We start from the raw sequence: 14893 nt of genomic DNA on the forward strand, positions 1-14893 counted from the left end.
TCCAATATCCTAACATGTTGTTTAGATCAGTCCTTTTTGCCCCCTGGAAATTAAATTTCATGGACAGAAAGGCATGAAGAAACAATTGAGGTGCCATGACGGAGAGTGTAGATAACACAGTAAAGGTTTCACAGGTGTCCAGGACCTCATCCCTGCCATCTGTGAACGTGTTGTCTCACTGGGAAAAAGGGGCTTTGCATGCTAGAAGAAAAGCAATTATCTCTTTTCTTAATGTAGACATTGTGTGCTTTATCAAAGAATCAAGACAGTGAATGCAGCCTGGTATGGTGGCGCACATCTTTAATCCCAGCACTCGGGAGGCAGAGACAGGCGGATCTCTGAGTTTGAGGTCAGCCTGGTCTACAGAGTGAGTAGAGGACAGTTAGATGTGATTAAGATTGAAAATTTCTGGTGGTGTACATCGCTACAAATTACCTGGTAAGTCCCAGAATAAATACAGAAGCCTTTGTGAGGGGCTTTCACAGTTAGTGAAGGACGGGGGACATAGTAGAGATAAGACAGAAATATGGAAATCTCTACTGTTGACTTTTAAAAAGTGGAAGGACCCTTGGGCCAAGGAATGAGACCATACCCCAGAAATTAAACATGAAATGTCATAGGTTCTCAAGGATCACAGCTCAGCACACACTATGGCATTAGGCAGTTAATTTTTACGTCAGTCTCCTGACACCCAGAAGAGTGTGATAATTACTCATATTGTCATAAGCCACGCAAACCTCATTTTGTTCATTGTCACTTCTACAGCCAGCAACACTAAGACAGCAGGATTGCCCCCAAAGTAACTCATTTTTCTAGTCTTTTCACATCTCAGGGAATGAACTGGCACTGGCTTCTGAAAACAGAAGCATCCAGGATCTGATGGGTAGGTAGGGTGTGTGCCGGAATTCATCTCCAGAAACAGGATTTCCAGGTAGACCAGGAAGGTGGCTGACATTAATCTTTGAAGAATAGCAATGCACATGCTGTACTACTGTTTATGGCTTGATATTAATATTCACTATCTTAATGTGATCATCATTTTAGCATTTGATTGCATTTCCTTGGTGAATCCAGTAGCTAAGCAGCAAATTGACATTTAAAGGCAGGGAGCACACCACCTCTACTGGCTCACTTCAACAGGAAAAGATTGGGTAATTAGTGCAGGCTGCTCATTTCTAAGCTATTTCAGTCATCTCTTCATGTCTGCCAATAATCTTTATTCCAAAAGCAATACTGGCTGGGGCACTGGAAGAATGTATGAGTGCTTCCTAGCAGATTGCAAACTACCAGTAATTCACAATACAGTAATGTTACTAGATAATTCCTTTTCTCCTGAGAAATCATATGTTCTGTTTTATTGTTGGTTCTCTCCTCTTCTTCAAAGGTTATAATGGTGACTGTTTGAGACATAAAGTCCTAGACATGTGGCAATGTGTGTTTTATCATCCCTCAGAATCCGCAGTTGTGTTTCTCTCTACATCTCATTCCTTTACATTGATGCAACCAAGTTTAGTAATATCTCCGGGAGCAATTAATCATAGATAATTACAGCTACTGGGAATAGAAGGCAACATCTGTGCCAGGAAGTGCTAAATGTTTTGTGTTTATCTCACTTGCTCCATTCATGTGTATCTACTGTGACACTGGTTAACACTGCCGAATTATTACTTGGAATCACCTCGGCTTGGAAAGTGAGAAGCTACTACTGTTCTTGAGGGCTAGAGGGTCTCTAACGGTGATAATGTTTACTTCTGCTCTGGCTGCCTTTAAAAATAGAGTCATTTGCTTATTACAGATGCTGGATGCACCATTTTCTGCATGTGGAGATGATACCAGCTGCTCTTTACAAAACATGTTGATGTGGGTGCCCAGTCTTAATGTTAAGCAATCTTAGAAAGACTTTTCAAACACATGGTATATGCATTCCTGGATCACATAATTTTGCTGTGATTCTATCAGTTCATTCTTTTAGACATTGATCTGTTTTTATAACAATGTTTATGTCTTTGCTCTCAGATCTGAGGATTAGTGATATAAAGTTAAAGTTTATTCCAATATGAAGCTTATATCCTAATGGAGGAACAAAGAGCATCACTAATAAAACAAGAGTTATAAAACTCACCTAATAAATACAGGTTTAATGTTCTTGATCTGAAAACCTGGGTTCTGAAATACTCCAAGTAGTGTTTCCTGAAGACACAATGAGGAATTGCACACCTGACTCATGTTACGTGCCTCAGCACACTATAAATATGATATTACACAGGATCCAAGTATAAGATATAAAATGAATGAAAGTGGCTTTTGGCATTAGATGAGGGCTTCATTCTGTCCCTAGGATTTCTCAGCACACATGTAGATATTTAAAAAGCTGAAAACCTCAAGGTCGACATTCCTTCTAGTCCCAGTCATTTTTGAGGTATGCTCACTGTGGCATCAGATGGCAATTATGATGGTACTGGGAAGTAAATTTGGAGAAGGAATAAGGAGACACAGTTACATGTTTCAGAGAAGGCTTCTCTTGGGGCAGTGATACATCAACAGAGACCGAAACTGAGACAGCAGCTGGTCAGAGGACCTGGAGGCTGAAGAATAGCCATCGTGAAGGCTGATCAGATTAGGTCTAGTGGCACAAGCCTGCAACCCAGCTATTGGGGAGGCTAACATAGGAGGATAATTATAAGTTCAAGGCCTGACTGGAAAACTTAGTGATAAAGTGAAAACTTCAACGCTCAAACTATGGCACCAGCCAAGGACAATACAGGCCATAAACTTCAAACCCCTACCCAGATCTAGCCAATGGACAGGACATTTTCCACAGTTGAGTGGAGAGTGGGGTCTGACTTTCACACGTACTCTGGTGCCTCATATTTGACCATGTCCCCTGGAGGGGGAGGGGAGACCTGGTGGCACTCAGAGGAAGGATAGCAGGCTACCAAGAAGAGACTTGATACCCTATGAGCATATACAGGGGGAGGAAGTCCCCCTCAGTCACAGTCATAGGGGAAGGAGTAAGGGGAAAATGGGAGGGTGGGAGGATACAAGGGAGGGGATAACCATTGAGATGTAATATGAATAAATTAATAAAATAAAATTTTTAAAAAAGGAAAAAAAAAACACAGGGCTGGATATGCAGCCCACCAGGAGGCGTCTGCCTCATCTAGCATGCCTAAGACCTTGGGCTCACTCTTACTTACCACCAAAACAAAACAGAAACAGAAAAATAAGCACAGCAACAATAAAAGATAGACTGACCAGATAAAGAGTTTCTAAGGCTGGTAGGTTATGCTTGGTAGCTGAGTTGCTCATATGTCCCTATAAGGCATTCAGTAAAGAAATGTGCACACAAGAAACCTGTAAAGTAAAGGAGACAGACAGGAAAGAATGAGAATACAGGCAACTTGCTGTCTTCAGTGAGATCTTTATCCCTCAGAGCTTGTTGCTCACCTCAGGGAACTGGCAAAGAAGTCAACTGTCCTAGACAATGTCCAGGAATGTCCTGTAAAGAAGGCACAGGGGTCACTGTTAGAGGACTTGTGGGTCTCAGTAGTCTCAGTACCTGTGTCAGGTCTTACAACTGCCTGTAATGCCAGATCCAGGCGATCTAGCACATTTGCCTCCAAGGGCACATGCATTCATGTGTACTGCAGGCCCTACCACACACATATGTAATTAAAAGCAAAACAATATGTATCCGAGCTGAAGATCTTAGTACAAAACAATGTGAGGCTTTTCACTGATATGTACTTTGAACCAACCACATGTTAGATTAACTTAATATTTTCCCTAAATAATTGCTTATATTATTTAAGTAAATAATTCCTAGGCATGTTAATAACGTGTTAGTGAATATATTTCTTAGTAGATTTTTCTTTCTTCAAAAATGGATGTTGGAATTTTTCACAATTTTTATTAAATATTTTTACATATACATTTATATTATCATACAGATATAATAAACTACCTAAAGCAAGAATAACCATGAAACAATCAGAAATTATATAAATGTTACATTCATAGTGTTTGGCTATTTGTATTTGGCAACTTTGAAGAAAACATCTTTCCTATCTTGATGAGTCTAAAATTCTGAATATAAATCAATATCTATCATATCTCATCTTCATCAACTTAAAACATTTATCTAGACTTAAAAACATCTTAGCCCAAAAACAAAAAACCCAGAATAGCTAAAACAATCTTGTACAATAAAAGGTGCTCCGGAGGAATCTCCATACCTGATTTCAAACTGTACTATAAAGCAATAGTAATTAAAACAGCATGGTACTGGCACAGCAACAGGCTGGTTGATCAGTGGAATCGAATCGAAGACCCAGATATGAATCCACACACATATGGTCACTTGATTTTTCACAAAGAAGCCAAATCCATTCAATGGAAAAAGGATAGCATCTTCAACAAATGGTGCTGGTCTAACTGGAGGTCTATGTGTAAAAAAATGAAACTGGACCCATATTTGCCACCTTGCACAAAACTCAAATCCAAGTGGATTAAAGACCTCAACATAAAACCAGAGACACTAAGCCACTTAGAGGAAAAAGTGGGGAAGAGCATGGAACATATTGGCACAGGAGACAACTTCCTGAACAGAACACCAACGGCCCAGGCCTTAATGTCAACCATTAATAAATGGGACCTCATGAGGCTGAGAAGCTTCTGTAAGGCAAGAGACACTGTCAAGAGAACAAAGCGAAAGCCTACAGACTGGGAAAAAATCTTCACCAACCCTACATCTGACAAAGGTCTAATATCCAAACTATATAATGAACTCAAGAAATTAAACACCACCAAACCGAATAACCCAATTGAGAAATGGGGCTTGGAACTAAACAGAGAATTCTCAACAGAGGAATATCAAATGGCTGAGAAACACTTAAAGAAATGCTCAACCTCCTTAGTCATCAGGGAAATGCAAATCAAAACAACTCTGAGATTCCATCTTACACCCATCAGAATGGCTAAGATCAAAAACTCAAGCGACACCACATGCTGGCGAGGATGTGGGGAGAGAGGAACACTCCTTCATTGCTGGTGGGAATGCAAACTAGTACAGCCACGTTGGAAATCTATCTGGTGCTATCTCAGAAAAATGGGAATAGGGCTTCCTCAAGACCCAGCTATTCCACTCCTTGGAATATACCCAGAAGATGCTCCAGCACACAAGAAAAATTGCTCAACCATGTTCACAGCAGCCTTATTCATAATAGCCAGAACATGGAAACAGCCTAAGTGTCCCTCAGTAGAAGAGTGGATAAAGAAACTGTGGTACATATACACTATGGAATACTACTCAGCTATTAAAAACAAGGAATTCCCGAAATTTGTGGATAAATGGATTGAGCTAGAAATGATCATAATGAGTGAGTTAACCCAGAAGCAGAAAGAATCAAATGGTATATACTCACTTATATCTGCATACTAGCCCAAGGGGCATGTCCCACGAAAGCCTTCACTTACCAGGAAACTGGGACAGAGGGGAAGGCATCCTATTGGGACTCTAAATGAGAGACGCATGGGAGAATAGCAAAATAAAAGGATACAGAGGGTCCTAGAAACCTACAAGTAGAACAATATGATAGGCAGATTTGGGCCCAGGGGTCCCGCTCAAACTAAGGCACCAGCCAAGGACAATACAGGAGGTAAACTTTAAACCCCTTCCCAGATCTAGCCAATGGTCAGAATATTCTCCACAGTTGAGTGGAGAGTGTGATATGACTTTCTCACGTACTCTGGTGCCTCACATTTGACTATGTCCCCTGGAGTGGGAGACCTGGTGGCACTCAGAGGAAAGACAGCAGGTAGCCAAGAAGAGACTTGATACCCTATGAGAATATATAGGGGGAGGTGATCCCCCTCAGGAACAGTCATAGGGGATTGGAATAATGGGGAAATGGGGGGGGGGAGGAATGGGAGGATACAAGGGATGGGATAAACATTGAGATGTAACAAGAATAAATTAATAAAAAAAATTAAAAAAACAAAACCAAAAACAAAACAAAATCCCAAGATCCTGTACAATAAAATATCTTCTGTATATTTTATTCCTGATCTTAAGATGTACTATAGAGCAATAGTAATAAAATCTGCATGGTACTGGTAAAAAAAAAAAAAAACATCTTAGCCCAAAAAACTTAGCTTAATTGTAAAACTAAGTTATCTGGTTTTCAACCCAATCAGGGACTTGAGAAGAAACAAAATTAATTACCTGCGTATATAGAGAATATAGGTTAGCACTTCCCAAATGAGAAGATGACAGAGACAGTTTGTTGCCTGGACAGTCAAATCACATATATGGCTCACATTATGCTTCTATTGAAGCACTGTAGTGTAGGTTTAGATAGGGCAAAGTGCCTGTATTCTATATATGTCTGACAATGGGAGGATAGAACTTGTTGATGAGTAGTCCACAGGCTGTGAAGGGTGACTGCTCAATGATGCTGACATTGTCTGAGATACAAATTATTGGCATGGAACATGCTAGAGTGAACTTTGAGTTTAGACATAACTTGGTGATATCTGGATTTTAAATAGAGGTTATGCATGGGTATCTACCAGCCTAGAGTTTTTTTTTTTTTTTTAGAAGGATCTCAGGCCAGAGGTGAAAGCTTAGGGACATTTTCTATACAATATATTTTTAAACTCTAGTTAGGATGCTGTCACCTGAAAGTCACCATAAAGAGAAGGTATATGATTTATAAAATTTGAGAAATAATTTGCCAGTTATCTGAATCTGGTTAGATCTTTGCATATGTGCACACACATGCATGCACGCGTGCACACACACATACACATATATGGGTACTAATTCAATATCACAAATAACATAACACAGGGGATATGATACATATCTGGGATAATAGATTTTGCATTCATCCTAGCAAAATCCTTGACATAATGTGAAAACTTAGTAAGTTGTTGTTGCCTAGTGTATTGTTCTTTTCTTGTTGGGTATCATATTAGATTAGTCCTCCATTAGTAGGAAAAACACAACATCTAAGAATTTGCCTATCTCTTCTAGGATGGGAATAAATTGAAACTCTCTGCACTGGACCAGGAAGACTGAACATGCTGCTTGTTCCTGTGACCTTTTCCATGAGACACATTCCCATGTGTAGAATCTGTACCTTCGTGGCCCTCAAATGGACAGGAGCCTGAGCTAGAAGAGGCCAAGCACACAGTGCTGTGGCTAGAGAGGTGCTAGATATGTGTTGTTGATTGGTCATCTCTGTGGAAATTCAGGCTTATTAGACCCCAGGGGGGCAGCCTGAAGGCTGATAAGGTGAATAGATAGGTGGAAATTCCACTGGAACGGTTACAGCTCAAGTTGTTCTGTGTTGGCAATTGTGCTGAGAGGACTAAGTTCACATAAAGATATCCATGTCCTAAATCCCAAAGCCTGAGAAGTGAGTCTTCCCTGGTAATATAGGATAAAATAGGATAATATAGCATAGAGAGAACAGGAGGGGGTGGAGGAGGGAGGAGGAAAGAGAGAGAGAAGGGTGGAGAAAGAGTAATGAATAGAGGTTGGGTGGAAAAGAATGTGGAGAAACAGGGGGAGGAGGAGGAAAAGGAGGAGGAAAGCAGAAGAGTGAAAGCCAGAGGAAGAGGATAGAAGAACTAAGGGAGAGAAAAATTTCTGGATATATGTGTTTCTGGGTTTGAAAAATCAAGGATAATGACATAAGCTAAGGAGTATGGGCAACTCTACAGAAGCTATAACGGGGCAAAAAAAAAAAATTAGATCCCTTCTACATATACCCAGAGAAGAACAGCCCCTGCCAACACAAGGACTTTAGCCCATTAAAACTCATTGTGAGTGTCTAAGCACTCAAACTGTAAGATAACAACTTTTCAAATTTAAAGGTAATAAGCTCTGATCACTTATTACACTAGCAATAGGAAACTAATATATTAAGGCCTATAAGTCATAAGCTTTAAGAAACAGCTATGATAAAAATGTACCTATCTAGGAGTTAGGTCCTATCTGAAACACCGTTGTTAGGAGGAACTAGCAAGCTTCTGGCTGCACGAAAAAAGTCTTATTATAAGTTACTATAACCCATATCATTCCCTCCATTTTAGCAATAATGCAATCAACTTGGCCTGTCACAAATTAGCAACATCATATTAGGATGAAGAATGGAATTGTCCAAATTGATTGTAGCAGAAGGCATCACAGTCCATTGGCAGGATACTGTGAGCAGAGGTGTACAATTGACACCAGTATCTTTAATTGATAAGAAGTACAGTGCATGTGCTCACAGGTGTCAGGGAACACTTTGTGCAGAGAATTGTTTTATTCTCTTTTTAAGGTGAAAGAGCTAAAGCACACATGTCCTTATTCTGACCGGTGAAGGGAGAATTGCAGTGGAGGTCAATACCAGGGTTTCTGTTTCACCCCCTGGTGGCTCTTATTTGTCTGAAGCTAGGGACATCTGGCAGGCTAGTGCTTGGAGAAGCTTGTCTCTTTCCCTCTATGTGAGTGTGAGTAAGGGCCAGATTTGGGGGTTCAAGTGGCCTCTTCATTGAAGCACTCTCTGTCTTGGTCTGGGGAAGATGAATTTGTTATTCTCAAATTCAAGTTCTTCATTCCATAGGGGATAGGAATGCATAAAGAGTCTGCCCTTATGGGAAGCACTTGTTTGCCTAGAGGGGTCTTTTCCTTTTGAACTTCTTTGGGGATTCTGCTTACATGTCAGGGAGAGCCAATCAAAACAAGAAAAGAGGACCCTGACAAGGGCTTTCAAAATTGCATGCAGATGTCGCCATTTCAGAGAACTGGAAAGAGGAATCTTGTTTGAATTGCTGTAGCAACAGCAGGCACATAACAACACATTGAATGAAGCTGTCCTGTGGGGCTCCCCTGATAGCAATTTGGGGGAGTGGAGCTGGGGCATTGCAGAGTTGGAGCCCACATGTGCTGAGGCTGGGAATCCCTCTGTGGAACGTGGAGCTTGTATTCTGATAGAAACCACTAATCTCTGGGGCTCATCCCCTTCAGTCTGAGCCCCAGTGTGAGAATGTGAAAATGGGATAGGCAGGGGCCAGAAGTAAGGCCCCGGCTGCCTTCTTGGCTCAAGTTTCTATTGCCTGAAATCTTCCAGATCACAACCAGTCATGCATGATGACCACATATGCATGCACAGCACTTCACCGCTGTTATCTGATTCACTCCATTTTATCAGTTCCGTTTAGCAACTAGCTTACGAGAGTTCATAGGCAGAGACGCAGAGATGAGGACTGCTAATTTTGTTTTGTTGCTATGTGTATTTACATCAGCTATTATTACTTATAAACTATAGAAACTCATAAATCAAGGAACCCAACCTTTTAACTTCTATCTTCTGGCTATCAAATACTGACAGGAACCAAGTGAGCCTGAGAGACCCTCTATCCCTTCAGTGTTCTGAGAAGTTTTTGCCTGGTAGTTTTTAACAGTTCTCTAGGCTGCAAATTGGTGCAGGCTAATGGGATCTTGCCTTTATTTCTCTGTCTTCTATCTCTTCTGAAGAATTAAAAATTGGAGACAGATGGTTTTAAACTCCAGCAACAAAGCAGCTAGGTGTGCATTGGAATCAGTTTAAAAGGTTCACTTATCTCCATGTGCAAAAGGGTCACTTCAAGTCCTCCAGCCTAATTGTCTAGTGGCCTGATTTGTAGGTCCATTTCAACTCACCCAGTCACAGTTTGAATTTTGATTGATTCTAATAAGGCTTGAAGATTCGAAGTGGCCTCGTAAGAGATGGCCTGACTACCATGTCTATGTTTTTGAAAATGTGATGTGCCTATTCTATGGTTTGGTTTGGATAATGGTGTTTGAGTTATTGATCCTATAAGTACAGGAAATATGAACCAGGAGGAAAATGACAAAGTCTATGTTTTACCTACTCAAGAGAATCAGCATTCCAAGAGGCCATTGCAAGACCTCAGAATTAATCTATAACAATCAGAATATAGCTTTTGTTTCTTTGCTTTTCTGCTTTTGTTATTGTTGTTTGTTAAAACAGGGAACAGTATAAATGCTTTTGATTATGTCTCATGGCTAAAGTAGGACTGATAAATACATCTATATTTATATATAGATATGTATATATACATATGTATTTATGTGTATGTACATATGTAGCATGCATGTATGCAATCTGAAAGTCATGTGATTGTGTTTCTATTGCAGATACTAGTGTGGATATAATAATAGCAATACTGTAAATAGGACTATACTGTGGATATGCTTTATTTCAGGTAAAATCCCTAATAATTGATACTATTATTTCCAGCCTTACAAATTTTTAGAACTCATTTTTTTCCTTTAACTAAAGAGTGGGTAAAAATGGACTTGAAGTAGAGACTTCTCCCCAGGACTCAGGGTGTCTCAAGGCAAAGAAGCAATTTCATATTTATTTGAATTTGGTGACCTAAACCTTCCTACTGCAAAACAACACCTGGAACCAACATTCAACATGAAAAAGAACAAGTTGGCAGGTAGTGGCTTAAAAATAAGTTACCAGGAAACAAAATCAAATGAAAATGAAACATGACGATATGTGTGTGTTAGGGGGAGAGAGAGGTAACTACACAGGTTAGTGAGAGTGAAGCCAAGGATAGCTGACATCCATGAGAGGTTTGTTTGGTTTCCTCTCATTTGTTTTTATATTCATTGTTCTTTGTATATTTAATATATTCCAGTTACCATTAGTTTTAGAACCTCAATAGAAAAACGCTATAGTGCTCAGATACACCACATGATGTCGTTCTGGGACAATTACACATATATTATCTCAATAAAGGTCTTATTCAGGTAAGAAGCGACAGACGGGAGCTACCATTGGTTTAACCTGACATTTCAAAAATACATTTAGCACATTTTTTCCTTTAATATATCTCCTAGCATTGCATGTGCTAGTATTCTCAGAAATAATTCTGGGTAACTATGTATGAAACGCTAGACAAACTTTCTCTTACTGTATCAAGAGGCCTCAGTATAGACAGGATATCTTAAGTAAGTAATCCTTATGAATGCTTTTGAATCTTTCTTTGTATAGTCAAACAAACCTGGAAGTTCAAACATTTTTAGTGCTATGACTTGTGGAGGATGTGACTATCTCTCATTTTTTTAAAAGACAAGTCAAATAGTGTTCTCATCAGAAACTAGAGACATTGTTTTCAAATGGCCATGATTACTGACAATACCTCATGAGGAAACTCATGGAACTTTTGATGTTACAGCATTTGAATCATAGAGATGGTAATATGAGTGAAAGGTCTTGCGTTGTCCTTCCTTGGAAATTTCTCTGCCCTGTTCCTGACAGCTGGGCATGATTAAAGAACAGATGTTGACAGCAATGGTTGGAACAATTGTTGCTACATGAGGGTTCTTCTGAGAACTGGGTAGCGGGGGATTATACTGACAAGTTAGGGTAGAATTTGTGTGGGTCCCAGAATAAGCTATGATTGACATGGACATTTATAGATTTCAAAATGCCAGATGGCTCCCCAGATGGAAGGCTGACGTTTGCATTTGAGCCTGTTGGATACTGAGACCTCCCAAAGAAGCAGGATAAATGAGGATACAGAGCTTACTCTTTACCTTTTGTGAAGTGTGCCCTGCTAGCTTGGTGCCTCAAGGACGAACCATGAATGACCATGAAGGAATTCCAAATCCTTGAAACAGAGAGATCAGAACTCAGAAGATCTAAGTTTCAATATTGCTTTTTTTCCTAACTTAAATAAATATGATTTTGACCAAGGACAGATCAAATTCAGGCCACATCTAAAAAAAACACTGATCAGTGAGTAGAGAAATTACTAACTGAATAAAGCCTACCTAGCGTCTTAGGAACTACAATTTAGGGACAAGGAAAATACTTGATTATTTGCTGAAGTGAAATATCACGTAGTCATTAAAGATAATAACCCAGTTAGCCCCAGTAAACTATGGGAACTAGATGCAGCATTTCAGCTGCTCTTTAAAGAATTGTATTCAGCATTGTCATCCAGGCTGAGGAAAGGGCAAAGCCAAAGGCACAGGCTTGCCCCTGGTGAGAAACCAGTTGGAACACTGATTTTAGCTCAGCATGAGCTAGGGTAGCTTACTATTCCAAGGCTGGAGAGACAAGAATGTGATCACGAGGAGCTGGAACACCATTGAGGGGCTAGACAGCCCATGAGGATTTTTAACCAGATATCATTGATATTTCAGAGAAAATCAAGAGGAAATGTCATAGCTCTGATCCTGGAATGGTTGTCAAAATTACAGATTTTAGCCATGACCATGACATGTTAACAAACAGTGTATTATTTCCCAGGCCATTTCTCCAAACCAGATTTGGTCTGAAATGAGAAAGCATATTCCTAGGCTCTTTGCAGAGGCAATTAACAGAAAGTGTCTCTATGATGTTTGGAAAAATTCAGAATCAAGTAATTTACTTCTTCCTCACCAGAAATCCTGTCCCTACCCACAGGCCAGAAGCTGATTTATGAACAACTCAAGGCATGGGCTTAACTAACCAAGAGAACTGGATCCATACCCCATGTGCTGTTCCTGTCCTTATGCTAATGCCATGCTGGGCACAAACCTCCCCTGGTTAGCATTCTTTCATAGCACTGACAGAGAACATCACTTGCATTTTAGTGTGTCTTTGGAGACAGGACCTCATCTGAGGCCTCAACATTTACATTTGGCTTTTGGATTAAACATTGTTCTTAAGTGTTAATTTGCAGTTAGGCTGCTGGGCATCTATTGGAACATCATTTTTGAAACAGATGGGATTTGTTTATAGCACTCATCTAAAATGTTACACCATGGTAAAGATTAGTCTTTTCAGGAATGTTACTACTTAACTGACTCTTCTAAAAATGAGGTCATTAATTTAATTTTATAGAGGTGATCCTCCCAGGGGCTCAATAATAGCAAGCAAAAACTCAGAAGTATCCAGCAGTTTTATTTGTCATGATATTTTACACGCAAGACTCAGAAAACTTAAATACAACATTGCATGTATTAAGAACACACTCTGCATATATATTCCGATATGAGGTATTGTACCCATATAACTCAATTGTAGTACAGGGTTTACTTCCAGTATGGAAGGTGCTATTGCAGGCTGTTTAGGATAAATAAGTTATATAAGTTAATTGTTAGCTGATCATGGTCATGTCAATCATTAGTCTACTTTTATCACAAGATTATACATTTTAGGTGTGGCAGATAGATATGATTCTACACAAAAATAAGGTAGGATAGTTAGATTAAGTCTTCAAAAATCTCAGAGACATGCAAAATATGAAATTTTAAAATGTGTTTATTATTTTAAAGATTCACTGACAATGAGACAGGTTAGCTACTGTCAACACCCAGCCTACCTCAAAGAGGATGATAAGAATCAAAGAGCCTCCTTATGGAGATGGCTTAAAATACGGCAAACAAGCCACTGGGAAAGATGTCCTTACTTCTATGACAGACAGAATTCTACCTAAAAATGTGAAAGCTTGCATGCAGGCATAGTTGATGGCCAAACTCTGTCAAGACAGGACAAGCAAGGTCTCAATAGTTCCTGCCACAAACATGTCTGTCAGATAAATTGGGCCAAAAGGCTGAAGAAGATGATCCAACATAATAAAGAGTTTTGGATGACTATTCAGGTAGCAAATTGTCTCTTCATCTGCTCATTTGGAAAGCTACTAACCTGCACTCCTGGCATACTCAGGTAATAGAGTTTATTCCTTCTCAAGTCTCTGGTGGAGTTGAAGACCAGGTAGCTTAGTTTTAGGTTTAGTTGTTTAGGGGTAACATGTTTTAGGTCTAGATAGATGTTTTAAGTTGGTAATGAAAAGATGTGATGGAGATTGATTTACCTTCAGAATTTTGGATGCACCAAGCTAGGAATGATATTTTCTTCAAGGCTGTCAATACAAAGACAAAACACTAAGAATGAAACATTTATATATCTTCTGATTGTGCCATGGTTCTTCTTGCTATAGGTAGTCTGTTGTATGTACATGTAATAATATAAATGTATATGTAAAACATAAAAATGTTTAATTAATAATAAAAAAGAGCACACTTGTTCCCCTGCTGCAAAGAAGTATGGAAATCTCTTCCCTGCCACACTCTGGGTTATAATGCTAAGTTACCATGTGATTTGGAAGTTTACTTGAAATTCAAAGAATAATTGAGACTCTGGTAGATAAAAGATTTGAGGATAATATATGTGATAAAATATTTTTAGAAATTTAGGGTGAGATTTTATGTGTAGCATATAGAAGACAAGATAGCCTTAGTTCAATCAAAATCATGAAACTAGCATTATGCTTATAAATTAAAAATCTTTTTATCTTTAAGTGAGAAATTAAGGATTTTTGGGGGGAAGGGTATATTTTATTTTTGAGATTATAATATAACTTCATCATTTCTCTCTTACCTTTCCTCTAAGCAAACACCTCCTTTCTCTTTTTCAAATCCGTGGCCTCTTTTTTGTTAATTGTTTACACACACACACACACACACACACACACACACACACACACACACACACATACACTATGTATATAAAATGTATTGTATAAATATTATATGTTCCTAAATATTACCTAATCAATCTGGATAAAATTAGTTATATGCATGCATGAAAGGCTGAATATTTGGTGTTGGATAAACAACTGTCATGCTATCCCTAGGGAAGAGGTTTTCTCTTACTCTCAGTATTTCTTAGTTTCCTGTATTTCTTTTTATAGGTGTTGAGGCCTTGTGATCTTTCCATTATCTATGTTAGTATGTCTATTCGTATTAGCCTTGTTTGGCTCACATTTTTAACATTTATTACAATGTATTCAGATTATATGCCAATAGTTATCCCCTCATTTGTATCTTCCCTTT

Source organism: Acomys russatus, chromosome 2, assembly GCF_903995435.1.
Source record: "Acomys russatus chromosome 2, mAcoRus1.1, whole genome shotgun sequence".
In the NCBI taxonomy this organism is placed as follows: domain Eukaryota; kingdom Metazoa; phylum Chordata; class Mammalia; order Rodentia; family Muridae; genus Acomys; species Acomys russatus.